This window comes from Pseudorca crassidens, chromosome 2 (genome assembly GCF_039906515.1).
Source record: "Pseudorca crassidens isolate mPseCra1 chromosome 2, mPseCra1.hap1, whole genome shotgun sequence".
NCBI lineage: Eukaryota > Metazoa > Chordata > Mammalia > Artiodactyla > Delphinidae > Pseudorca > Pseudorca crassidens.
The window spans coordinates 49,969,117-49,995,876 of NC_090297.1; the positions used below are offsets into that span (position 1 = coordinate 49,969,117).

General features: G+C 43.3%; 1 long non-coding RNA gene across 2 annotated transcripts in view; it reads right to left on the minus strand.

Annotated features, from left to right (window-relative positions):
• The window catches only part of LOC137218793 (uncharacterized), a 121,588-nt gene that overhangs the window by 35,825 nt on the left and 59,003 nt on the right, over window positions 1–26,760 (minus strand). The gene's annotated exons all lie outside the window — the stretch shown is intronic.

The window sequence follows — 26,760 nt, forward strand, 5'->3', positions numbered from 1 at the left end:
GTGGCGCAGTGGTTGAGAGTCCGCCTGACGATGCAGGGGACGCGGGTTCGTGCCCCGGTCCGGGAAGATCCTACATGCCGCGGAGTGGCTGGGCCCGTGAGCCATGGCCGCTGAGCCTGCACGTCCGGAGCCTGTGCTCCGCAACAGGAGAGGCCACAACAGTGAGAGGCCCGCGTACCGCAAAAAAAAAAAAAGATGATCTAAGAGATTCTTCTCTTATTCTACAGACAGGAAAACTGAAGCCCAAAGAAAGGTAATACTCAATCCACGGCCTCTGTCCTTAGGCTGTGTCCCAGGTTCTCAACAAAATAGATCCTTAGTAAGTGTTTGCTCATGAAGCAAGTGGCTCTCCACACCATATTACTGTTTATAAAGTATTTCCACATAGACCCTCAAAGGCAAAGTGAGGCAGTGAGACGTTACCAGATTTTGGAATAAACAGATCTGTCTTAGAATTCTAGCTCTTCTACTCCCTTTATGATTCTCAGTGAATTGCTGAACATCTCTGAGCTTCAGATCCCCTTAATCTAGAGATAGTCTCATGAAGCATGGGTTTCTAAGACACTGTGAGTGCTGAGGTCATTAATTCAAGTAGCTGATACAAACCAAGTGCTCAGTATATGGCAGCCATGTTTGTTTCTTATTAAGTTTCACAAAAACCCTGTGAGGTAGGCATTGTAGTCCCACTTTACAGATTGGGAAACTGGACCTTGAAAACAGTAAGTGCTTTGCTTAGCACAAACAGCTAGCAAATGGCAGCTCTGGGACCTGAAAATCAGGTCAACCTTGGAAGCACCTTCCTACCCATTACCCCCACCCTCACTGCCCACACATCTATCCTTTGTAGTCTACTCGAAGAAGCAGAGGGGAGATCCTGGGTACCAACAATTTACGAAATTAATGACTACTTAGGACTTTTTTCCATTAGGGGAGGGAAATCTGCAGATCATAGTCTGCTCATATTTTAGTACTTTTTCTAGCACTTTAGAGAGTTTTATTTTATTTTTTTTAATTAATTAATTTATTTATTTTTGGTTGCGTTGGGTCTTCGTTGCCGCGCGTGGGCTTTCTCTAGTTGCAGCGAGTGGGGGCTACTCTTCGTTGCAGTGCGCGGGCTTTTCATTGCAGTGGCTTCTCTTGTTGCGGAGCACGGGCTCTAGGTGCACAGGCTTCAGTAGTTGTGGCATGCGGGTTCAGTAGCGTGGCTCACGGGCTCTAGAGCGCAGGCTCAGTAGTTGTGGCACATGGGCTTAGCTGCTCTGCGGCATGTGAGATATTTCCGGACCAGGGCTCGAACCCATGACCCCTGCATTGGCAGGCATATTCTTAACCACTGCATCACCAGGGAAGTCCTAGAGTTTTTAAACTTTCCATATTTCTTTGATCTTCAATAGCACATGAGATAGGAAAGGCCAAGATTATCATGTCTATTACATAGATGATAAAATCAAAGCTTACTTTCAGCAAAATGCCCATGGCTTCCCTTCATACTCTAGCGAGAGGAGGCTGATCACACTGTTTGCCACAAGGCAGATAAATTAGAGGGAATAAAGAAGATAAAAAGAAAACTTGGAATCAGAAGATTGTGAATATAGCTTTTTGATCCTCATTCAACTGGTGTCATATCGCCATTTGAAAGGCCAAAGGTAAACCTTGTCAAAAACTGTGACATTCCTGGAAGGGCATCATAAGCCGAAGAAAATTAGAACAAGAGTAAGACAGAAACCATGGGGGAAGGGAAAGGGAACCAGATACCCAATGGACAGACTCGGGCTGGCCCCTAAAGAAATCTTCACTTCCTGATCCACTGGACAGGGAAGGATTATAGCCCTGTCCAGCTCCTCCCCACCCACCCCCATCCACTCACCCACCCCGTTTAATTGTTGACTCCACTCTCCATGCAGATATTGACATTTGTGTCAGCTCAACACAGGGCCAGTCCCCGGGATGAAGGCTACACCCCTCTGTGCATGGCACACGTTTTAAAAAGGTTATTTGAAAATATGTGTTCTAGATCCCAAGAGAGAGTGACTTGAGAGGAGAAGAATTATTTTATTGTTTTCTGGGTTGCTTTCCTCCCCAACTATCACCCTTTCCCCTACTATGAAGAAAACTCACTTGAGAATCTTCCCTCTCGCCTCTCCTTTCCTCTCCAGAGCAAGATCAGAATTAGCAACATACTCTCATTTCCAAATGATAACAAAGTGGAATGATGGCTGGGGAGGGGGCTCTCTGGCCTGGCAGAAACCCAGCTTGTGTACAGTGTTTCTGTTCACTGTCACCAGGCAGTCAGAAGACTCAGGTTGGAGGACCAGCTCTACCCCTTTACCAGCTGTTGGCTGGGGACAAATGACATACTGCCTCTGAACTTCACTTTACTCAACTGTAAAATGGGGATACTCCCCAGAAGAGTGAGGAGACTCTTCTGTAAGATGACTCCAGGAAACATGTTTCATAAAATGTTCTCCATGTAAAGCTGTTACAGTGAACTTGGCAGGTCCCCTCTCCTTCAACTCCAGAGCTTTCTTTCTCCTCTCACTGCCAACTTATACCCAGATATACCCATGGAAGAAATGTACTGTCCCAAAGACAATAACATCTTGAAAATGGGATTAGAAGGGATAAGGGAAGGGGAGAACAAGCCTTTCAAATGACAGCAAGTGGGAAGTCTTGAACTGCTTTTTCTTCTTTTTAAAATTACAGTTTACATAAGGGTAAACCTGTTGAAAAGAACATTGTTCTGGAATCCTGGAAAATGAGCTCTGCTGGAATTTACCACATGACCTTGGGCAAGTCACTCTGCTCTGTGAGCCTCACTCTTCTACAAAGGGGGTCCCTAAAGAGGACTGTTGCATAAAATACACTCTAGACACAGACAGACGTGGCTTCAAATCTCAGTTCCTGTGGTTTATCAGCCATATGACCTTGACCTCTCTAAGTCTCAGCTTCCTTGTCTCCTAAGCAAGGTTATTAAAAGTACCTATCTAATATGGTTATCCTGAGGATTAAACAAAGTAAACTACATAAGAGATTTAGTAGCTTGCTTGGTTGATAGTAAGTACTGAAGAAAAGGAAGTTATTATATTATTAGAACTATCATTATTATTATTAGTGTTATTGTTACTGTAAAACTCTTTGGATTTCAAGTAAGTAAATCTCTATCCCTAAGTTCTCTGCACTCTCTAAGTTGAGGTCAGTCTCAGCAGGGGTATATTTTGAATGGCCCATTCTCTCCAGGGCTCACAGCAATACCGCAAGGAGACGGTGTCCATCCTGTCTGGCACACAACTTGGGAAGGGAAATTAGGCCCTTCTGTGCCCTCTCTCTGGAGTCTTATATTTTCTTTCTGGCCCTGCCCTGCCTGGCTCAGGTCTGATAGCTGGAGTTGCTGTGCTCTGGGCTCCCACTAGTCAAGCAGCCAGTGGGGAGAGGAAACCAGAATAAACATGTTTTGCAAGAGCACAGTCACTTTAAGTGAAAGCAATTTTAAGTAAGGACAATACAGAGCCTTGGCCTCCTGTTGGCAGCTTCCTCCACAGAGGGGTTTGCCGTGAAAAACCAAAGGTTAGACTGATAAGCTGGCGGTGCCTGCAACCTGGCTTGCAGGAAACTCATGACAGGACCTCCTCATTCATCATCTGAACCCATCACAGGCCAGAGGGTGTGGGACCAGGGGTGGGGAATCCAAAGACCCAACTGGAATCCAGTCTCAGCTCCTCTATTGTGACTTACGGCCTGTCCTTTCACCTTGCTGAATCTCAGCTGCCCTATGTATATATATTTTTAAAAAGGAATAAAATCTGCTCTGGGCTCCCATGAAAACTTTAAAAATGTAGTTATAAACTTTAAAGTGATTTGCAAAACTCCGAAGTTTATCAGAAGTAGGTTTTAATCTCAGCTCCATTGTCTGCTAGCCATGTGACCCTGGGCAAGTTAATTTGTTTGTTTGAAACTCAATTTTCTACTTTGTGTGTTTCATACTTGTCCTGGTCTAGTGATCCCAGAGGTCATCAAAGCAGCAAAGTATGCTAAGTTGGTGTAGTTTCTTGTTGCTTAAAAGGTCCAGAGATCTGAAATCCAAAATTAGGGTGTCTCTCTAGAAGTTCCAGGGGAAAATCTATTCCTTGCCTCTTCCAGCTTCTGATGGCTGCCACAGTTCCTTGGCCCATGGCTGCATCACCTCAGTCTCTAGCCCTGTGATCATATTGCCTTCCCCTCTTCTGTGTGTAGTCAAATCCTCCTCTCTATTCCTCTTATAAGAACACTTGTGATTGCATTTAGGGCCCCGCTGGATAATCCAAAATAATCTCCTCATCTCAAAAATTTTAATTTAATCACATCTATAATGTCTTTGCTACATGAAGTAACATTTACAGATACTAGGGATTAGGGCCTGATACCTTTGAGTTCTATTATTCAGCTACACGTAGGGATATTTAAGTAGTAGTATTCCTACTACGCTTACTAACTTCATTATTAAAGAGATGGAGGGCGTCAAAAGGATTTCACCATTAAAAAATATCTTGTGATTGAAGCTGAGGATTAGGGAGTCTTGAGGTGTACCAGAAATAATGTTGAAATTCTTCATATTTCTATGCTCTGCATAGAAGCCCATCTTAGTTATCTCTTTATCCCAAGCAAGTGACTGAGCAGAGACACTCAGTACAAACTTGATGAATGGATGAATGAATGCATGGAAATACTTGCATAAATTTGAATTTCATTTGAGTATAGAAGAGTATTTGTGTGTGTAGACTAAAATCAGATGACCTGAATGAAACCATGGCCTCCTCACTTACTAGCCATGAGATTTTGGGCAAGTTACCTAGCCTGTCCAAGAAGTTTCAGTGTTCTCAGATATAAAATAAACATAATTAAAGTATCTACCACATAGGGTTTTGCAAGGAATAAATGAGATCCATATAAAGGAATTTTCATCGTGCCTGGCATGTGATAAGAAATTGTATAATATACACATTAGCTATTACTAACTTTTTAAAAACATCTTTATTGGAGTATAATTGCTTTACAATGTTGTGTTGCTTTCTGCTGTATAACAAAGTGAATCAGTTATACACATACATATGTCCCCATATCCCCTCCCTCTTGCGTCTCCCTCCCACCCTCCCTATCTCACCCCTCTAGGTGGTCACAGAGCACGGAGCTGATCTCCCTGTGCTATGCGGCTGCTTCCCACTAGCTATCGATTTTACATTTGGTAGTATATATATGTCAATGCTACTCTCTCACTTCATCCCAGTTTACCATTCCCCCTCTCCGGGTCCTCAAGTCCATTCTCTACGTCTGTGTCTTTATTCATGTCCTGCCCATGGGTTCATCAGAAACATTTTTTTTAGATTCCATATAAGGTATCACCTCACACTGGTCAGAATGGCCATCATCAAAAGCCTACAAATAATATATGCTGGAGAGGGTGTGGAGAAAAGGGAACCATCTTGCACTGTTGGTGGGAATGTAAATTGATACAGCCACTATGGAGAACAGTATGGAGGTTCCTGAAAAAACTAAAAATAGATCTACCATATGACCCAGCGATCCCACTACTTTGCATATACCCTGTTACTAACTTTTAAAAGTTTCCAAGTTTAATTCATTCAATATATCCTTTGTATATGCCAAGAATTGACTAGTTTCGGGGGAAGGGAGAGATGGTTAGTTTAGAGAGAAATAGAGGAACTAGAAATACATCTTCAGACTTACACTAAAGAATTCTAATTGTTTTACTCATCTTCAACCCAGATTACCACAAGGACCAGGATTGGGCTTTGCCTCTAGGTTTTATTCCTTGGTAAAACAAAACAAAACAAAACTTAGATCAACTGAGGTCTTTCTTTCTTTTAAAAATTCCTTCAACAAGTATTTTCTGAGCACCTATGACTTAGAACCTTCCTGAACTCCTTTCCACTGGGGGCAGGGACTGAACCAGCAGTCGAGAGTTTCATGGTCCAAGGCAACAGCCTAGAGTATGGCATGGCTCTAAGCCATAGCTGTGGCTCAAATGATCGGATGGAATTGGGTAGGGACAAGACTGGCGATTGAAAGAATAATATCTTCATCAGGGAGGACTGGAAGAGATGCCAAAACATAGATACCAAGGCCCAAGAGATCAGAAGGCCTGGGGACTGATAAGGAGTTGGGTGAGAAGAAACGCCCAGAATATACGTTGTTGCTGTGCTTGGCTTTTATGTGTTGCTTTGTTTGGAAGAGCAGACTGCATTTAAAGGACTTATTTTCAAAGACTGTAGGCTCTACCAAGAAAACAGATATGTATACAACAAATTTAAGATGGACTGTGAAAAATGCAGCTTTAGAAGTGTGACAGGGCAGGGAGATGAAAGCAAAAAATCCAGCTCAAGGACAATGGAAGGGGATGAAACTGGGAAAGTGTTCCAAAGAAAGTGACATGACATTTCAATGGGTTTCATGCTGTTTCCTGTAACCCCTAGCCTTTCAAAACATACTTTGAAGAATCAAACACAAGAGACCAGTAGAGATTATCTGGTTTAGACCTCTGCTTTCAAGGGCCTGTTTATCCCTATTTTATAGATAAAGGTGCTGAGGCCCAAAGAAACACAGGAAATGTTGGCGGAGAGAAAATGATAACATAGATCTTTCTGCTTCTTAATATTCTCTGCTTCTAGACAGGTTAGATAAGGAGGAAATACAATTTTTTTAAATTGTAATTGCTAGATCCCTTGTATCAGCTAAAAGTATGAACAGTTGAGAATGACAAAACTCCAAACAACAATGGGTTAAATAGACAGAAACATACTCCTGTCTTGTGTCAAAGAAATCTAGAGATACTTGTACACAAACGTCTATAGCAACACTATTCACAGTAGTCAAAAAGTGGAAACAACCCAAATGTCCATGAACAGATGAACAGATAAACAAATGTGGTATATACATATAAGGAACTATTATTCATCCATTAAAAGGAACAGAATACTGATATATAATCCATCCGATGTGCATGAATCTCAAAAACATTACACTAAATGAAAGAAACCAGACACAAATGGTCACATATACTACGATTCTATGTATATGAAATGTCCGTAATAGGCAAATCCATAGAGACTGAAAGCAGACTCATGGTTTCCAGTGACTGAGGGAAGGAGGGAAGGGAGAGTGACTGCTTAACGGGTACGGTGCTTCCTTTTGGGGTGATTAATATATCTTGGAACTAGATAGATGTGATCATTTCATAACCTAGTGAATATACTAAGTGCCAGTGAATTGTACACTTTAAAATGGTTAATGGCCAATTTTATGTTACATAAATTTTACCTCAATTAAAAAAAAAAGAAATCCAGAGTTGGGAAATTCAGAACTGGTAGGCAACTTTACGACAAATTCAGGGATCGACACTCTTTCTATCTTACAGTTCTGCCACCTACAGCTTTAACTTTTACCTCATGGTCCAAAATGGCTGCTCAAACTCCAGTAATCACAACTGCATTTCAGCTATCAGGAAGGAGAAAAGAAAAAAGAAGTGAAATAGGGAAGGACCCTGAAGAATGACATATACATTGAGATTTGAAGAATGTACAGGAATCAGCCAGAGGAAGAGTGATGAGGAAGAGCTTTCCAGAAGAAGGACTCAGAGGGTACAAGTCTCGGGAAAGTTTGGTGGAGAAGTCCAGCACAGCTGGCACATGGGGAGTGAGGAGGAGAATCCTGGAGCATGGACTGGATTTCCTGGCCCACCATAGGCCGTCTGGCTCTGGAAATCTGCTATCTTTCCTCTTGCCAACACAGTTCTGGTTCATTTTACCATACCATACTCCTGAGCCTTAAGGAAATTGATTCCATAATAATAAATGAGAGAAGAGTCTAGAGATGGCCTTTGGTATACATAAAAGCACACATTTTATCTTCCAGTCAAGGACTTTTTGAAGTTATTTACCTCTCAGAGACAGCCGCCAAGGACCCCATGACTCAAGGGTTCTCTCCCGCCTCCTGAAGGCATGTTTTACTGCTGTCCTTCTAGAGGTCCTCTCCACTGTCTCCCTCCTTCTATGACCTCATTCTCAGTGCCAGTGAGAGCCAAGGTAAATTGTGCGGACTTACAGCCAGGGCCAGCTGCTGAGATGTGATCTGGTTATTTGTCTCTGCAGGTCCCAGGGGAGAGGCCTTTGGTAGAACGAAGAGGAGGAAGCCCTTGCCTTAGGTCACCAGTGTCCACGTCTCTCTGTCTTGGCTTTGAATGGAGCTGGGATTGTATGTGCCAAGGGGCACAGCTGGGGCCAACCTGCCCTGGATGAACCTCTCACACCTAAAGAGAGAAAACAGGAAACTGCTGTGCTCAGCTAGGGCTCCAGAACACTTTGGTGTGCCCTAAAGATACCACGGTTTGTTGTGATGACAAGAATGGCAGAGCTGGAGGACCTGAGTCCTGGATGGGTGACAGGATGTTCCCAAGGCAGAATTTGAAGAGTTAACCTGGTCAGCTCAAGGGTTACAGGTTATCTCATTAAATATCTTTTGGTGTTAACCCAAGAAAACTCCCTCCAAATTGCTAGATTTTTGACCAGGAAAGTTGGGGACAGAGAGGAGACAAGAATGCAAAGATTAATAGGGAATGAGAACTTGAATACTGCTGCGTATATGAATGAACTCTTAGCCGGGAATAACTGCTGCCTATTGATTCCTAACCACGTGCTTCACTCTAAGTGCATTCATCACACGTTTAAATTCATTTTATCATTGCTCCAATGCTGTAAGGTGATATGATTATCTCCATTTCACAGGTGAGAAGCTGAGGCTCTAAGAAGTGACATCACTTGCCCAAAGTCACCCAGCTATTAAGAAATAGTGTATGATCTCAAGGTCCAGGATCTTAGTTAATATCCTTCACTGTTTCTCTTTAAACTCTACTAACCAGCATTTCCCTATTCAGGCAGACATGGTGTTTCACAACACAGGAAAAGATGTGAAGAAATCGCCAAGCTCCTCTTCGATTAAAAGCAGAAACAAGGTAGCTGAAGATGTGAGATGCCTGGCTGAAGGCTGGCGATGGACAAAGGGTGGAGGAGAAGTAGGGCCCTCTACTTCCTGCCATCTTGCACTAATCTGTAAAACTCCTGATATAAACTGGGTAGTTTCCATTCACCCTTGCAAATCCCCTTTCCACCTCAGTTTCTCTGGGCCCCAGAAGCCTGGCCTCCACAGTCCCCATCAACCCTCTGGCTTCCACTCGGGTTTGACCAATGGGAGGCAACCTCAAGAGATTTGAGAGCAAGTGAGAAAGGTCAGAGTATTTATTCCCTGCTCCCTCCTGCGAGGCCACAGGTTGGCAGTGGTTGTGCTCCTCTACCAAAGGCCTCAATTCCCATCAGGTAGCTCACTGCTGAAGCTACCGCACAGCTCCTACTATCTCTAAGGGCCCCGTTACCCTTGTTTGTTTCCTTTAATTTCATTCATACCTTTGTTAATAGTTCCTTTGTTAAACTGTCCTCAATAACCCCATTCCAATGAGTCATCTGTTTCCCATTAGGACCCAGGGTAATTCAGTATGAGAGTTTTAGGTCTGGAAGGCATGTCAAGTGTCTACTACTAACCTGCTGTATAAAAAAATAAAATAAAATTCAAAAAATAAAATAAAACCAAAAAAAAAAAAACAGTCTACTACTCCGGTGGTTTTCAATTTTTCTATTGTTACCTGCAGAGATCTAGTCAGAACCATAATTATAAAACTGATGAAGTTCTGGAAGGTCACAGAACACTGCCGGCTCCGCAACCCACCAACTCCTCTTCTCTGCCTGCCTCCAACCTCTCCTTGAAATGTTAGGGCTGTAGGGAGCCCACGTCGGAACCAGCTGACCTAATCCAAACCCCTCACTCACACCAGGAGAGAGGCAGTTGGCAAAGTTTCCAAAGTGTCCTTTGTTGGCCCGAGTGGGTCTGATTTATGCCCTGGGCCTTCATCAACAGTTTGCCTCTATATCTTCCAAAGTGTAAAGTCCCGTAAATCTTCCCGGGGAGTGACAACTCGACCGCCGGCCCCTGTTATACAAATACACAGAAATGTCATTAAGGCAACCAAGAGCCCCACTGGCTTTGGCAGAGGTCTTTTCTGCCAGGCTCAAGTTACCTAAAACCAATATTTGAACAAGGACAAAACCACATGTTTTCAAAACGAAATTAAAGGGGTCTAATACCAGGCCTGGAGATGTGGTTACATCACGCATGCTCCAGCAGGCCCTCTGGGGGCTCTGCCATTGGGCTTGATCCAGCTGCGCAGGCTCCCACCCCTCTGCAGTCACCGGACTTACCTGTCCTGAGTGTGTGACTTCACCAGACAGGTGACACCGAGGGACAGACTGAGCAAGAAATAGGAACTTAGGAGGAGAGGGGGAAGATGGTGGAAGAGTAAGACGCGGAGATCACCCTCCTCCCCACAGATACACCAGAAATACATCTACAAGTGGAACAACTCCTACAGAACACCTACTGAACGCTGGCAGAAGACCTCAGACCTCCCAAAAGGCAAGAAACTCCCCACGTACCTGGGTAGGGTAAAAGAAAAAAGAATAAACAGAGACCAAAGAATAGGGATGGAACCTGCACCAGTGGGAGGGAGCTGTGAAGGAGGAAAAGTTTCCACACACTAGAAGCCCCTTCATGGGTGGAGACTGCGGGTGGCGGAGGGGGGAAGCTTCGGAGCCGCAGAGGAGAGCACGGCAACAGGGGTGCGGAGGGCAAAGTGGAGAGATTCCCGCACAGAGGATCGGTGCCGACCAGCACTGACCAGCCCAAGAGGCTTGTCTGCTCACCGCTGGGGTGGGCGGGGCTGGGAGCTGAGGCTCGGGCTTCGGTCGGAGCGCAGCGAGAGGACTGGTGGCATGAACACAGCCTGAAGAGGTTAGTGCACCACGGCTAGCCGGGAGGGAGTCGGGGGGAAAAGTCTGGACCTGCAGAATAGGCAAGAGACTTTTTCTTCCCTCTTTGTTTCCTGGTGCGCGAGGAGAGGGGATTAAGAGCGCTGCTTAAAGGAGCTCCAGAGACGGGCGCAAGCCGTGACTAAAAGCGCAGACCCCATAGACGGGCATGAGACGCTAAGGCTGCTGCTGCCGCCACCAAGAAGCCTGTGTGCGAGCACAGGTCACACTATCCACACCTCCCCTCCCGGGAGCCTGTGCAGCCCGCCACTGCCAGAGTTCCGGGATCCAGGGACAACGTCCCCGGGAGAACGCACGGCGCGCCTCAGGCTGGTGCAACGTCAGGCAGGCCTATGCCACCGCAGGCTCGCCCCATACTCCGTGCCCCTCCCTCCCCCACGGCCTGAGTGAGCCGGAGTCCCCGAATCAGCGGCTCCTTTAACCCCGTCCTGTCTGCGCAAAGAACAGACGCCCTCCGGCGACCTACATGCAGAGGCGGGGCCAAATCCAAAGCTGAGCCCTGGGAGCTGTGAGAACAAAGAAGAGAAAGGGAAATCTCTCCCAGCAGCCTCAGGAGCAGCGGATTAAATCTCCACAATCAACTTGATGTACCCTGCATCTGTGGAATACCTGAATAGACAACGAATCATCCCAAATTAAGGAGGTGGACTTTGAGAGCAAGATTTATTATTTTTTCCCCCTTTTCCTCTTTTTGTTAGTGTGTATGTGTATGCTTCTGTGTGAGATTTTGTCTGTATAGCTTTGCTTTCACCATTTGTCCTAGGGCTCTATCCGTCCGTCTTTTTTGTTTGTTTTTACTTTTTTTTAAAAAAATTTTTCTTAATAATTATTTTTTATTTTAATAACTTTATTTTATGTTACCTTACTTTATTTTCTTTTATCCCCTTTCTTTCTTTCTTTCTTTCTTTCCTTCTTTCTTTCTTTCCTTCTTTCTTTCTTCCTCCCTCCCTCCCTCCCTCCCTCCCTCCCTCCCTCCCTCTCTCCCTCTCTCTCTCTCTCTCTCTCTCTCTTTCTTTCTTTCTTTCTTTCTTTCTTTCTACTTTTTCTCCCTTTTATTCTGAGCTGTGAGGATGAAAGGCTCTTGGTGCTGCAGCCAGGAGTCAGTGTTGTGCCTCCGACGTGGGAGAGCCAACTTCAGGACACTGGCCCACAAAAGACGTCCCAGCTCCACGTTAATATCAAACGGCGAAAATCTCCCAGAGATCTCCATCTCAACACCAACACCCAGCTTCACTCAATGACCAGCAAGCTACAGTGCTGGACAACCTATGCCAAACAACTAGCAAGACAGGAACACAACCCCACCCATTAGCAGAGAGGCTGCATAAAATCATAATAAGGCCACAGATACCCCAAAACACACCACCAGACATGGACCTGCCCACCAGAAAGACAAGATCCAGCCTCATCCACCAGAACACAGGCACTAGTCCCCTCCACTAGGAAGCCTACACAACCCACTGAACAAACTTTAGCCACTGGGGACGGACACCACAAACAACGGGAACTACGAACCTGCAGCCTGCAAAAAGGAGACCCCAAACACAGTAAGATAAGCAAAATGAGAAGACAGAAAAACACACAGCAGATGAAGGAGCAAGACAAAAACCCACTAGACCTAACAAATGAAGAGGAAATAGGCAGTCTACCTGAAAAAGTATTCAGAATAATGATAGTAAAGATGATCCAAAATCTTGGAAATAGAATAGAGAAAATGCAAGAAACATTTAACAAGGACCTAGAAGAACTAAAGATGAAACAAGCAAAGATGAACAACACAATAAATGAAATTAAAAATACTCTAGAAGGGATCAATAGCAGAATAACTGAGTCAGAAGAACGGATAAGTGACCTGGAAGATAAAATAGTGGAAATAGCTACTGCAGAGCAGAATAAAGAAAAAAGAATGAAAAGAACTGAGGACAGTCTCAGAGACCTCTGGGACAACATTAAACGCACCAACATTCGAATTATAGGGGTTCCAGAAGAAGAAGAGAAAAAGAAAGGGACTGAGAAAATATTTGAAGACATTATAGTTGAAAACTTCCCTAATATGGGAAAGGAAATAGTTAATCAAGTCCAAGAAGCACAGAGAGTCCCATACAGGATAAATCCAAGGAGAAATACGCCAAGACACATATTAATCAAACTGTCAAAAATTAAATACAAAGAAAACATATTAAAAGCAGCAAGAGAAAAACAACAAAAAACACACAAGGGAATCCCCATAAGGTTAACAGCTGATCTTTCAGCAGAAACTCTGCAAGCCAGAAGGGACTGGCAGGACATATTGAAAGTGTTGAAGGAGAAAAACCTGCAACCAAGATTACTCTACCCAGCAAGGATCTCATTCAGATTTGATGGAGAAATTAAAACCTTTACAGACAAGCAAAAGCTGAGAGAGTTCAGCACCACCAAACCAGCTTTACAACAAATGCTAAAGGATCTTCTCTAGGCAAGAAACACAAGAGAAGAAAAAGATCTATAATAATAAACCCAAAACAATTAAGAAAATGGGAATAGGAACATACATATCGATAATTACCTTAAATGTAAATGGATTAAATGCTCCCACCAAAAGACACAGACTGGCTAAATGGATACAAAAACAAGACCCATATATATTCTGTCTACAAGAGACCCACTTCAGACCTACAGACACATACAGACTAAAGTGAGGGTATGGAAAAAGATATTCCATGCAAATGGAAAACAAAAGAAAGCTGGAGTAGCAATTCTCATATCAGACAAAATAGACTTTAAAATAAAGACTATTAGAAGAGACAAAGAAGGACACTATATAATGATCAAGGGATCGATCCAAGAAGAAGATATAACAATTGTAAATATTTATGCACCCAACATAGGAGCACCTCAATACATAAGGCAAATACTAACAGCCATAAAAGGCGAAATTGACAGTAAAACATTCATAGTAGGGGACTTTAACACCCCACTTTCACCCATGGACAGATCATCCAAAATGAAAATAAATAAGGAAACACAAGCTTTAAATGATACATTAAACAAGATAGACTTAATTGATAGTTATAGGACATTCCATCCAAAACCAATAGAATACACATTTTTCTCAAGTGCTCATGGAACATTCTCCAGGATAGATCATATCTTGGGTCACAAATCAAGCCTTGGTAAATTTAAGAAAATTGAAATTGTATCAAGTATCTTTTCCGACCACAATGCTATGAGTCTAAATATAAATTACAGGAAAAGATCTGTAAAAAATACAAACACATGGAGGCTAAACAATACACTACTTAATAACGAAGTGATCACTGAAGAAATCAAAGAGGAAATCAGAAAATACCTAGAAACAAATGACAATGGAGACACGATGACCCAAAACCTATGGGATGTACCAAAAGCAGTTCTAAGAGGGAAGTTTATAGCAATACAATCCTACCTTAAGAAACAGGAAACATCTCGAATAAACAACCTAGTCTTGCACCTAAAGCAATTAGAGAAAGAAGAACAAAAAAAACCCAAAGTTAGCAGAAGGAAAGAAGTCATAAAGATCAGATCAGAAAAAAATGAAAAAGAAATGAAGGAAACGATAGCAAAGATTAATAAAACTAAAGCTGGTTCTTTGAGAAGATAAACAAAATTGATAAACCATTAGCCAGACTCATCAAGAAAAAAAGGGAGAAGACTCAAATCAATAGATTAGAAATGAAAAAGGAGAAGTAACAACTGACACTGCAGAAATACAAAAGATCATGAGAGATTACTACAAGCAACTCTATGCCAATAAAATGGACAACCTGGAAAAAATGGACAAATTCTTAGAAATGCACAACCTGCCAAGACTGAATCAGGAAGAAATAGAAAATATGAACAGACCAATCACAAGCACTGAAATTGAAACTGTGATTAAAAATCTTCCAACAAACAAAAGCCCAGGACCAAATGGCTTCACAGGCGAATTCTATCAAACATTTAGAGAAGAGCTAACACATATCCTTCTCGAACTCTTCCAAAATATAGCAGAGGGAGGAACACTCCCAAACTAATTCTACGAGGCCACCATCACCCTCATACCAAAACCAGACAAGGATGTCACAAAGAAAGAAAATTACAGGCCAATATCACTGATGAACATAGATGCAAAAATCCTCAACAAAATACTAGCAAACAGAATCCAACAGCACATTAAAAGGATCATACAACATGATCAAGTGGGGTTTATTCCAGGAATGCAAGGATTCTTCAATATATGCAAATCTATCAACGTGATACACCATATTAACAAATTGAAGGAGAAAACCCATATGATCATCTCAATAGATGCCGAGAAAGCTTTTGACAAAATTCAACACCCATTTATGATAAAAACCCTGCAGAAAGTAGGCATAGAGGGAACTTTCCTCAACATAATAAAGGCCATATATGACAAGCCCACAGCCAACATCATCCTCAATGGTGAAAAACTGAAAGCATTTCCACTAAGATCAGGAACAAGACAAGTTTGCCCACTCTCACCACTGCTATTCAACATAGTTTTGAAAGTTTTAGCCACAGCAATCAGAGAAGAAAAGGAAATAAAAGGAATCCAAATCGGAAAAGAAGAAGTAAAGCTGTCACTGTTTGCAGATGACATGATACTATATATAGAAAATCCTCAAGATGCTACCAGAAAACTACTAGAGCTAATTCATGAATTTGGTAAAGTTGCAGGATACAAAATTAATGCACAGAAATCTCTGGCATTCCTATACACTAACGATGAAAAATCTGAAAGTGAAATCAAGAAAACACTCCCATTTACCATTGCAACAAAAATAATAAAATATCTAGGAATAAACCTACCTAAGGAGACAAAAGACCTGTATGCAGAAAATTATAAGACACTGATGAAAGAAATTAAAGATGATACAAATAGATGGAGAGATATACCATGTTCTAGGATTGGAAGAATCAACATTGTGAAAATGGCTCTACTACCCAAAGCAATCTACAGAATCAATGCAATCCCTATCAAACTACCACTGGCATTTTTCACAGAACTAGAAAAAATAATTTTTAAATTTGTATGGAAACACAAAAGACCCCGAATAGCCAAATCAATCTTGAGAATGAAAAACGGAGCTGGAGGAATCAGGCTCCCTGACTTCAGACTATACTACAAAGCTACGGTAATCAAGACAGTATGGTACTGGCACAAAAACAGAAATATAGATCAATGGAACAGCATAGAAAGCCCAGAGATAAACCCACGCACATATGGTCACCTTATCTTTGACAAAGGAGGTAGGAATGTACAGTGGAGAAAGAACAGCCTCTTCAATAAGTGGTGCTAGGAAAACTGGACAGGTACATGTAAAAGTATGAGATTAGATCATTCCCTAACACCATACACAAAAATAAACTTAAAATGGATTGAAGACCTAAATGTAAGGCCAGAAACTATCAAATTCTTAGAGGAAAACATAGGCAGAACACTCTATGACATAAATCACAGCAAGATCCTTTTTGACCCACCTCCTAGTGAAATAGAAGTATAAACAAAAATAAACAAATGGGACCTAATGAAACTTCAAAGCTTTTGCACAGCAAAGGAAACCATAAACAAGATGAAAAGACAACCCTAAGAATGGGAGAAAATATTTGCAAATGAAGAAACTGACAAAGGATTAATCTCCAATATTTACAAGCAGCTCATGCAGCTCAATAACAAAAAAACAAACAACCCAATCCGAAAATGGGCAGAAGACCCAAATAGACATTTCTCCAAAGAAGATATATAGACTGCCAACAAACACATGAAAGAATGCTCAACATCATTAATCATTAGAGAAATGCAAATCAGAACTACAATGAGATATCATCTCACACCAGTCAGAATGGCCATCATCAAAAAATCTAGAAACAATAAATGCTGGAGAGGGTGTGGAGAAAAGGGAACACTCTTGCACTGCTGGTGGGAATGTGAATTGGTTCAGCCACTATGGAGAACAGTATGGAGGTTCCTTAAAAAACTACAAATGGAACTACCATATGACCCAGCAATCCCACTACTGGGCATATACCCTGAGAAAACCATCATTCAAAAAGAGTCATGTACCAAAATGTTCATTGCAACTCTATTTACAATAGCCAGGAGATGGAAACAACCTAAGTGTTCATCATCGGATGAATGGATAAAGAAGATGTGGCACATATATACAATGGAATATTACTCAGCCATAAAAAGAAACGAAATTGAGCTATTTGTAATGAAGTGGATGGACCTAGAGTCTGTCATACAGAGTGAAGTAAGTCAGAAAGAGAAAGACAAATACCATATGCTAACACATATATATGGAATTTAAGAAAAAATAATGTCATGAAGAACCTAGAGGTAAGACAGGAATAAAGACACAGTCCTACTAGAGAATGGACTTGAGGATATGGGGAGGGGGAAGGGTAAGCTGTGACAAAGTGAGAGAGTGGCATGGACATATATACATTACCAAACGTAAAATAGATAGCTAGTGGGAAGCAGCCGCATAGCGCAGGGAGATCAGCTAGGTGCTTTGTGACCACCTAGAGGGGTGGGATAGGGAGGTTGGGAGGGAGGGAGAGCAAGAGGGAAGAGATATGGGAACATATGTATGTATATATATAACTGATTCACTTTGTTATAAAGCAGAAACTAACACACCATTGTAAATCAATTATACTCCAATAAAGGTGTAAAAAAAAGAAAACAAAAGAAATAGGAACTTAGAGGAAATTAGGTGTGTTCCTTTGTGCATGCCTCAAGCAGTGATTCCGGATCTGTAACAGGCTCTCCACAAAGGTCTGGGAGCCCAAGGGTGAACAAAGTCATGAGTCTCTGCTCCCAGGGAACTCACACTACAGCGTGGGAGGAACAGTAGACGATGGGTAAGTTGTTTTTTAATTGAGGTATAGTTGATTTACAACGTTGTGTTAATTTCTGCTGTACAGCAAAGAGACTTAGCTATACCTATATATACATTCTTTTTTATTTTCTTTTCCATTATGTTTTATTACAGGATAGATAAACCGAAGTCATTTCCATACCGAAGGACGAGTACCAGGGATGCAGGAAAGTTCAGGATGCCTTTGGAGGCAAACAGCAGGGACAGGTAACCCAGGGGCTGATTAGGGGGCCTGTCAGAGAAGCCTTCCAACAGCAGATATGCTAAAAGGTGCTCTATCTAACCTATTATTCTGGCTTTGTATGTGTGAGGCCCAGGAAAGAAAGGCTGTCAAGGAGAGGAGAGAAAACCCTGCTTTCTCCCAGGAGGGGCAAGTGTGAGAGGAAATTTGAGCTTTTCTCCCTGTTGGCAAGCTGGGGACAGAAATGGAGCACGCCCAGCTCAGCCTTTCTGGGCCCTCTCTATTTTAGAAACAGTCTGCCACAGACACCCCTCACCATCCTTTCCCCAGATTCTCTGCAAGAGTGCATGGTAAGGATGGGCAGGGTTTTTGCAGCTGGGCCAGCCCACTGGTACCTGTTGCTGTGTGGGTATATCTTACTCAGAGGGCAGCAACAAGGCCTCTGGCTGCACAGCTGAAGCCACGTTCTCTGGGTAATAAAGCTTTCAGTAACTTTGCTCTCCATCTGCCTCTTGTGTCCTGAGTCTCTCTTAAAAGGGAAGTGTTCCCAACAGTTTCCTTCCAAAACAAATAACATGCAAATTGGTTCAGGGTATATTATTAGACACAACTATGGGACACAAAATTTTTTTTTGTATTGTACTTAGAAAAATAAGATAAAATACGGCAGTATATGAAGCATGGTTATATTTATGGGTAGTGATACAAGGTTTTCTTATTTTTTAAGGTAGTTTCTTTTTAAAAAAATCAGTATGTGCTATTTTTCATCTTAAGGGGGGAAATAGGTAAGTGTAATGAAATGGCCTTTCAAATTTGATAAAAATATAAGAGGAACTTGTAAATCCTGAAAAAGATATTGAGGATCCTGGATGGAGCAGTCCCAAGTGGCTGTCAGAGCAGGCCCAGCCTGTGCTCACTCTCTTTTAACTTCTTAAGGAACTTTGTGTTCAGTGTGCAGGGCTGGAGTCCCTCTCCTCCTGAGGGTAGTATTCCAGGCAGGAGCCTGTGACCTGTCTATGCTCATCACCTGCCAGGACCCACATGCTGTATGACACGTCTGTCCCTGGGGAGTGAGCTCTGTCACGTCTCCGTGCAGGTGTGCACACCCCATACCTTCGGCTGGAAATACCTTTCCCCCAAGGCACATGATGAAGACACGATCTTCAGTGTCCCCTTCCCCAGGACATCTTCCCTGTTTTGTCTCTATTTTCCCTAGGCAAACTGGACGTGTTCTACTCTCTACGTGTGTTTAGAATTTAGCTGTGAAAGTACCTGGCGCTTTGCATTGGAACTGCCTGTTTTACTTACTGTCTCTCAGCGTCAGATCTGCATTCTGTTCACTCCCTGGCTTCTTTAACTATTCATTTCCTTCAACCAGAACACTGATTATGCTCTACGACAGGCCAAGTACTGGGCACTGGGGGTACAAAAAGGAAAAGACAAAGATTCCGGCTTCAAATGGCTTATTGTCTAATACAAAAGAATTAATATTTCTCTTCCAGAGTAAAGTAGAGCTTGGTTGTGAAGGGAAGGTAGAATTTAGCCAAGCAGATGGCAACAATTTTTAAAAGAAAGAAAGATCAAGGGAGAGTAAATAGCAGACAAGACCCAGAAGCCGAAATGGCCCATTTTATGTAGGAACTTATAGGTAATTCAGTATGGTTGGGACAGTAAGTGCAGCGAGGATGGGACAGAGGGGGCCGGGTGAGGCGGGAAGAGAGTGCAGAGAGGCCATAAAGTGAGGGGTAGGCCTGAGCCAGGATGTCGAGCGCTGTGTGTGCCATGTTAGGGAGCCTGTACTTTATTCATTAAGGGATCGAGTACTGTCGGAGGCTTGGCGGGTCCTAGTCAGATTAGCGAGTCAGGAACATTGTTCACCACTGTTTTTCCAGTGCCATGAAGAATAGAATATTAAGAAACATTTGATGCTGAATCAGAACATCCTCGCCTGTCCTCAGACACTCCAGGATCTGAAAGGCCAGGCCATTCTGCCATGGGGAGGAGCAGCCACCTTCTCCTGGTAGGATCAGAACTACAACAGTCCTGGCTTTAACAACTTGAACTCCATTCACGATGGTGCTTAATTCACACCCACCCCCAGGTCTCTCTACTATTACCTACACTGTGTACACGTCTCTCCCTCCCCCACTTGGTCCATCAACCACCAAGACCTGTGATTTCCATCTCACTTTACCTCCCAGATCAGCCCTTTCCTCAGCATCAGGCTAAACCTGCCAGACTTTAGGCCTCTGTGACAGGCAGCTTCTGCAGTGGGTCCCAGTGCTCCCCTGTATTAGCTGGTAGTGCTGACCTAACAAAGTAACACACAAATGGGGAATTTATTGTCTCACAGTTCTGTAGGCTAGAAGTCTGAGATCAAGGTGTTGGCAGGGTTGGTTCCTTCTGAGTTCTGTGAGGAGAGTCTGTTCCAGGCTGCTCCCCTTGTAGATAGCTGTCCTAAAGTTCACATGGTGGTCTCCCTGTAAGCATCTCTGTCTCCAAATTTCCCCTTTTTATGAGGACACCAGTCATATTGGATTAGGGCCCACCCTAGTAGTTTCATTTTAACTTGATTACCTTTGTAAAGACTCTCTCCAAATAAGGTCACACTCTGATGTACTAAGGGTTAGGACTTCAACACATAAATTTTGGGGTGGGAGTGACACAATTCAACCCACAGCCTCCCCCAGTGGTTAGGTCCTCATGTAATCCCCTCCCCTTGAGTGTGGGCCTTTATGCCCCTGCCGTGCTTACTACCAGTGACTGCAGGTGTGTGATTCCAGGTGAAGCATTTTTCTGCAGCTCAGGCTGACCCTGGGGGATCTGACCACACTCCTGACAGCTGGGAGGCATGTCTCTGTGTCTGTCACAATGAGTGGTCACATCACTCAGGTAGGAGTGGCATAGGGAAGACTTCTAGGGGGAGGTGACACTGAATTCTGAAGGATTTTGCCTAAAGGGAGAGCAAAGGGCATTCGAAGTTGAGAGCTAAAATCAGGAGAGACAGGAAAGGAGTAGGAAGGAAAAAAGACAAGAAGTAAATGAGAGGAATGGCTACGCCAGCACTTCTCCACTTTCATGGACCTTCTCTTGTTGTCATGATCCTGGTATGATAAAAGGCTCACCTTTCACATCACACCCCCTCCTCATTAAACTCACAACCATCAGGGCCTCCTAAGTGCTCCCTCAGGGATTTTTGTCCATACAACTCAGGCTTCATGGGTGTTGTGTCTTGAACAATGCAGCAAGTTGGGCAGGCAGGGAGGAGGCTGGTTTTAGGGTAGACCTTTTATGGGTACACAGGTGTACCTACAAATTCTAGGGGGATGTTCCATCTGGTGAGTGGAACAATTAGACCATGAGAGACTGTGGTGACAGCAGCAGGTTATAGTCTAGAAAAGCAAATAACAGGGCCTGGCATTTAGTAGATTCTCCATAAATATCTGTTGATGAGTTGTTCTGCTCTGTGACTTCCTTGACAAGAAGAGGGGTACACTGACAAGTGCATGGGATATGCACTAGGGATATGGAACCCTGAGTTAGGAGATACTAGGAAGTCTGGAACAGTGACCAGCATCAGGTAGGATTCTGCAAATAACTGAATCCCAATCAGTATTTCAGCTCAGGGCCCTGGGATTCAAGACAGTGACCATGCAGGGGAGCAAGCAGAAATATGGTCAGCACTGCAGTACCAGGGACCATGGCCAAACCAGGGCATTTCACTTTTTTATTCATCAACACATCCTGTCCTTCATTTGTTCATTCATCCAACTATCCATCCATCCTTTTCTAAATGAAATCTGTCCATAAAAGTTAGCATTTGACTTCCCTCTCACTTCCTTCTTTTCATGCCATAAATCCTTTGCAGAGAAGTGATTGTTAGTAAGACAGAATAAAGACAGAAAGGTGTGTCAGCACAAAAATACATCGAAGATTTCCTAAGAAATTTGGTCAATATTAGGAATCAAAATGCTGATTTGGCTTTGAATGTTGATGTTCCACTCTGAAGAATTGGAAGACCCTCAAGCTTTATAGATTTACTGCTGCCCCTTCGGGTTGAAGCTGAGATTCTGAGCAGAGGAGGAGGATGTAAGAAGTGGCAGAAGAAGGCAGGAAGTGGGTGTAAGAAAAGAAGATAGACAAGGAAGGAAGAAAGGCCCTAGATCTCAAATATCTGTATCCAGTGGACTCTGGCATGGGGGATGGCAACATGAGAAAATAAACGTTTCAGATCATCTTTATGTATGCTCAGAAATAAAAAGGATTTTCATTTTGATGATAAGAAATACTACAAGTTATCCTGGTATTTTGTTCAAACTAGGACCAACCTTTCCTAGGCCCTGGGGACACCAACATTTATTAAGATACAGTCCCTGCTCTGGGAGTTCCTCACATTCTAAGGGAGATGGCAGACAAGCAGACAGAGCAACGTGACGGAGGATAGTTCTGTTGATAAGATGGGCATTGCATCCAGATTTGGACTTTCAAGAAGACTTCCCACAGGATGTGTGGTGGCTGAGAGGCTGAATTTTGAAAGAAAGGCTGGAGTTATTCAGACAAAGAAGTAACAAGAGTTGTAGGCAGTAGGAAAAGAGCCAGGGCATGAAATGCTGGTGGTGGTGGTTAGAGAAGAGGTATGAGCAGGAAGGAGCAAGGTGGTAGGGCAAGAACTAGGTCAGGAAGGATCTTGTATGCCAGGATAAGCGTTTAAACTTTATTCTGACTGCTGCTGAGAGCCATTTGAGGAATATTCCGCAGAACTGTGATATTAAGTCACTGAGATGGAACTACTGGAATTTCTTGGATGCCTCCAACTGTTTACCTCTGGGTCCTAGGCTCTCATGTCTGGCCTGAAACTCATGCAGCCTTTGGCTTCATCCTGTGCCTTGGGAGCAAGGACTGACACCCCTGGCCCAGAGGATGGGCTCATTTCCATGATGTTGGGCCACTGGGTGGAGCCTCACTAGGTGGGGCCTTCCAGAAATGAGCGGTACACCCATGATGTCAGAGGGGTGGCACATGGGGAATAGAGTGGGGTGTAACTGCTGCTATCACTGTCCTCCCTCTTTCCTCCTGAGAAATTACAAATCCCTCCCCAGGATGCTGATCAAAGAGTCCATGCACTTCTGGAGAAATTCAACCTTCTGTAAAATCCAAATTACTTCTGGAAACTGTAGGATTGTGAAAAGACCTCAAGCTTTGTAGTGAAGTTGATCTAGATTTGGATCCTGGCTCTGTTACAAGCTGTGAGACCTTAAGCAAATTAATTACTTTCTCTGAGTCTTAGTTCTTTATCTATGAGGTGGAGATAACAATGCCTCTCTCACAGGGTTATTAGGAGCATCACAGAAGAAAATATTTGTAATTCTCTTTGGCAGCATTATATTAGCTCTGCCTCCAGAGAACTTTCTTCTTGTGGAGTTTTGCTCTTTTATTGGTCATCCAGGGCTCACTCAGTTCAGCTGTTCTGCCCTAGTAAAAGAATTAGGGAAGTATTATTTGAGAACACGGATGCCATTGGCCAAACTGAAATATTTGGCTCATCTTGAATTCGTTAGTAAATTACACTAAGTCAGGCACCACGAATTTATGAAGTGGGAGTGCAAAGAGCTTTGGAATCAAGGTACAAGTCCTGAGCTCCTTTTTCTGTCTATGCCCTTGGCCAAGTCCCCCCTGTGGAAAATGAGGTCCTTTCCGGTCCCTTCCAGTCTTGATGGTCTCCAGAACAAGCTAATAAATGATGAGACTCCAATGAGTCATGCTTATGGGGTAAACAGGAGATGTAGCACCAAGAGTGTCCCTCTTTCTTTGTTTATGTAAGTTCTGTGCATTTCCATGCAGGCCTGCAGCTAAGAGGAAATTCTTCCATGGGAAAAGAGTTAAGAAGTTCATGCTCCAAGGATGAATCATTAAATATTCCAAGAATGTCAGAGAGAAATAATGACCTACCCCAGGGGACCCCCAGGGGGAGTGAGAGAGTGAGTAACTGAAGTTGCCACACTCTGAGCCTGGTGCTTTCTCCAGTCTGATTTTAAAGAGATTAACATGATGCAATGCCAGGATGGGACTTCTCTCCACCTGTCTCTATCCCTGTCCTCTGGATACAGAAGTCCTTTCCAGGGCAAACCCATTGACGCTATCTTTGGAATCAGACATCTGGATTCAAAACCCAATTCCGCCACTTACTGTGTGATTTTGGCCAAGTGAATTCATCTCTGAGCTTCAATTTCTTTACCTGTCCAAAAGAAATACACATATCTATGCCCCAAGATTTTTTAAAGGACTGAATGAAATAACATAATAAAGCCTTTAGCCTAGTATCCTAGGAGAGACTCCATCAATGGCAGTTAATATCTTAAGAAAAGGCAGCTGGGTGGAATGGCCACATGCTGCGTGTATGGCTCAGGCCCTCTCTGAATCACCCTGGGTCTCAATGGATGAATACAAATTATGAGGTTGGTTTGGTTTCCAAGCATAGATCTAGAGGTCTCTAAAGTATGGGGAGGGGAAGCAGAGATTTCTTCCAGCAACATAAAGGGAGAAAGAGAGCTTCCAAGAAGCCGAGTGGCCAGAGGAGCACGCCTGGCTATCTGCCTGAACGTGGACCTGCAGCTGGGCCGATGCTGGGAGGGTGGGGCTCTGAGGGGTGTGGTAAGCCCGATGGGATTCATCCAGTAATCGTTCAACAGTTCTCTGCTGGGCACCTACTATGTGTTAGCCCCTGGTTCTGGAAACCAGAGACATAGAAGAGAACAAGTCATTGCCTCTGCCTTCTTAAAGCTGACATGTTAATGGAGGAACAGAAGTTAAACAAAAATAATTAACTGATATCTTTCAGGTAGTATGTATTTCCCTGATTCAGACAAATTAATCTCAGGTTTCTGAAGGGAGGCAGAAGGGCTGGCAGGGGCCCACAGGTTGGCAGCATCCTCTGTCCCCAGGTGGGCAGTGTCTCCAGATGGCAGCAGGAGCGATTCACCGTTACTGGGGTTGAAAGCACAGGTTCGGAAGTCAGACAGCCAAGGATGACACCTCACTCCACCAATTTCACACTCTGGGTCTTGGGTGCACTACTTAACCTCTGGGAGCTTTAGTCTCCTGCTCTATAAAAGAGGTGAAAACACAATTACCTTTGGGGTTGCTATGAGTTTTAAATGAGATGATAGATACAAGGGCTTAGCAAGCACCCAGCTCAGAGTAAATGCTCAATAAAGGTGAACCATTAATTAGACTGTTATTATCCTATTAATTAGCATGACCAGAATGTATGGGTTCATCTGAAATGGATTCCTACAAAAAACAGCAATGGGGTGCATGTGCAAGGAACCCCATGATTTAGGGCAGGAACTCTGTCCTGGATCCAGCAATGAGTGGGAGAAAGCAGAGGGCACTTGGGGTGAACATGAAGGGGGAAAGAAAGTGGGACTCCAGTGATCAATGCCAAGTATGGAACCTAGGCACATTTGGCAGCAGAGCAAAAATAAAGAAGAATTTGCAGACAACCTGAGGTACAAAGAGAAAGTCGAGATTCAAGCCAAAGAGTAGCTAGTAATATCTCATTTTGACTGAACACTTCCATGTGCCAAGCCCTGTGTGTTTGCTATACCGTTTAATCATTCAGCAGTTCTCTGTGGTAGGTATTATTATCCTTTATTTTACAGATGAGGAAACTAAGACTCAAAGAGATTGTAACTTACCGAAATCAACCGGCCAGCAAATGTTCTTAAACCTGGATTTGAATCCAGAGGTATCTAATGCCAAAGCCCACGTTCTCAGACATAAGGCCATTCTGTTTTTCCCAAACCCACTTGGCCTGCTTTAATCAGGATGGTTACCTTCATTCAACTGACAAACATTTATTAAGCGTCCACATTGTGCTAGCCATATGCCATGGACTGACCTGAGCTAAAGTCCTCAATAACTCTTAGTAGTATGCAAAGAAGGATGTGCAATTGAAGGAGCCCTACTTGGAAAATGGACAGATCTTTGTGACTAGTAAAGGGACAGTTTCTGACAGCTCGATTCCTCAAAAGGTACCTCAAAGGCCACCTAGCTCATGTTCTGGCATGTTGTATTGCACTGAAAATGGTGTTGCAGAATGAATCTGGGTCTCTGAGCCAGAAGACCTGTTGCAGGTCTTGGACATGTCATTTAGCCTACCAGAGCCTCAGTGTCCTCCATTGCAAAACCAGAATTTAAGACTAGAAGCCTAAACAAACCCTGGGATGACAGAAGGACTTTTGGCCTTGAATTAAAATCTTTGAGCTTCAAGGGAGAGCATCCAAATGGTGGAATAGAATGATGCTGAGCTTACCTCTTCTCATGAACACACCAAAATCACAACTATTTGCAGAACAACCATTGATGAAAAAGACTGGAACCTACTAGAAAAGATCTTCTACAGCTAAAGACATAAAGAAGGAACTACAACAAGATGGGTAGGAGGGGCAGACTCATGATACAGTCAAGTCCCATACTCCCAGGTGGGTGACCCACAAACTGGAGAATAATTATATCACAGACGTTCTCCCAGAGGAGTGAGTTCTGAGCCCCACGCCAGGCTCCCCAGCCCAGGGCTCCTGTACTGGGAAGATGAGTCTCCAGGGCATTTGGCTTTGAACTCTAGTGGGCCTTAGCTTCAGGAGTCCCACAGGACTGGGGGAAATAGAGAATTCACTCTTAAGGGCAAATACAAAATCTCACACACTCTGGGACCCAGGGCGAAAGCAGTAATTTGATAGGAGCCTGGGCC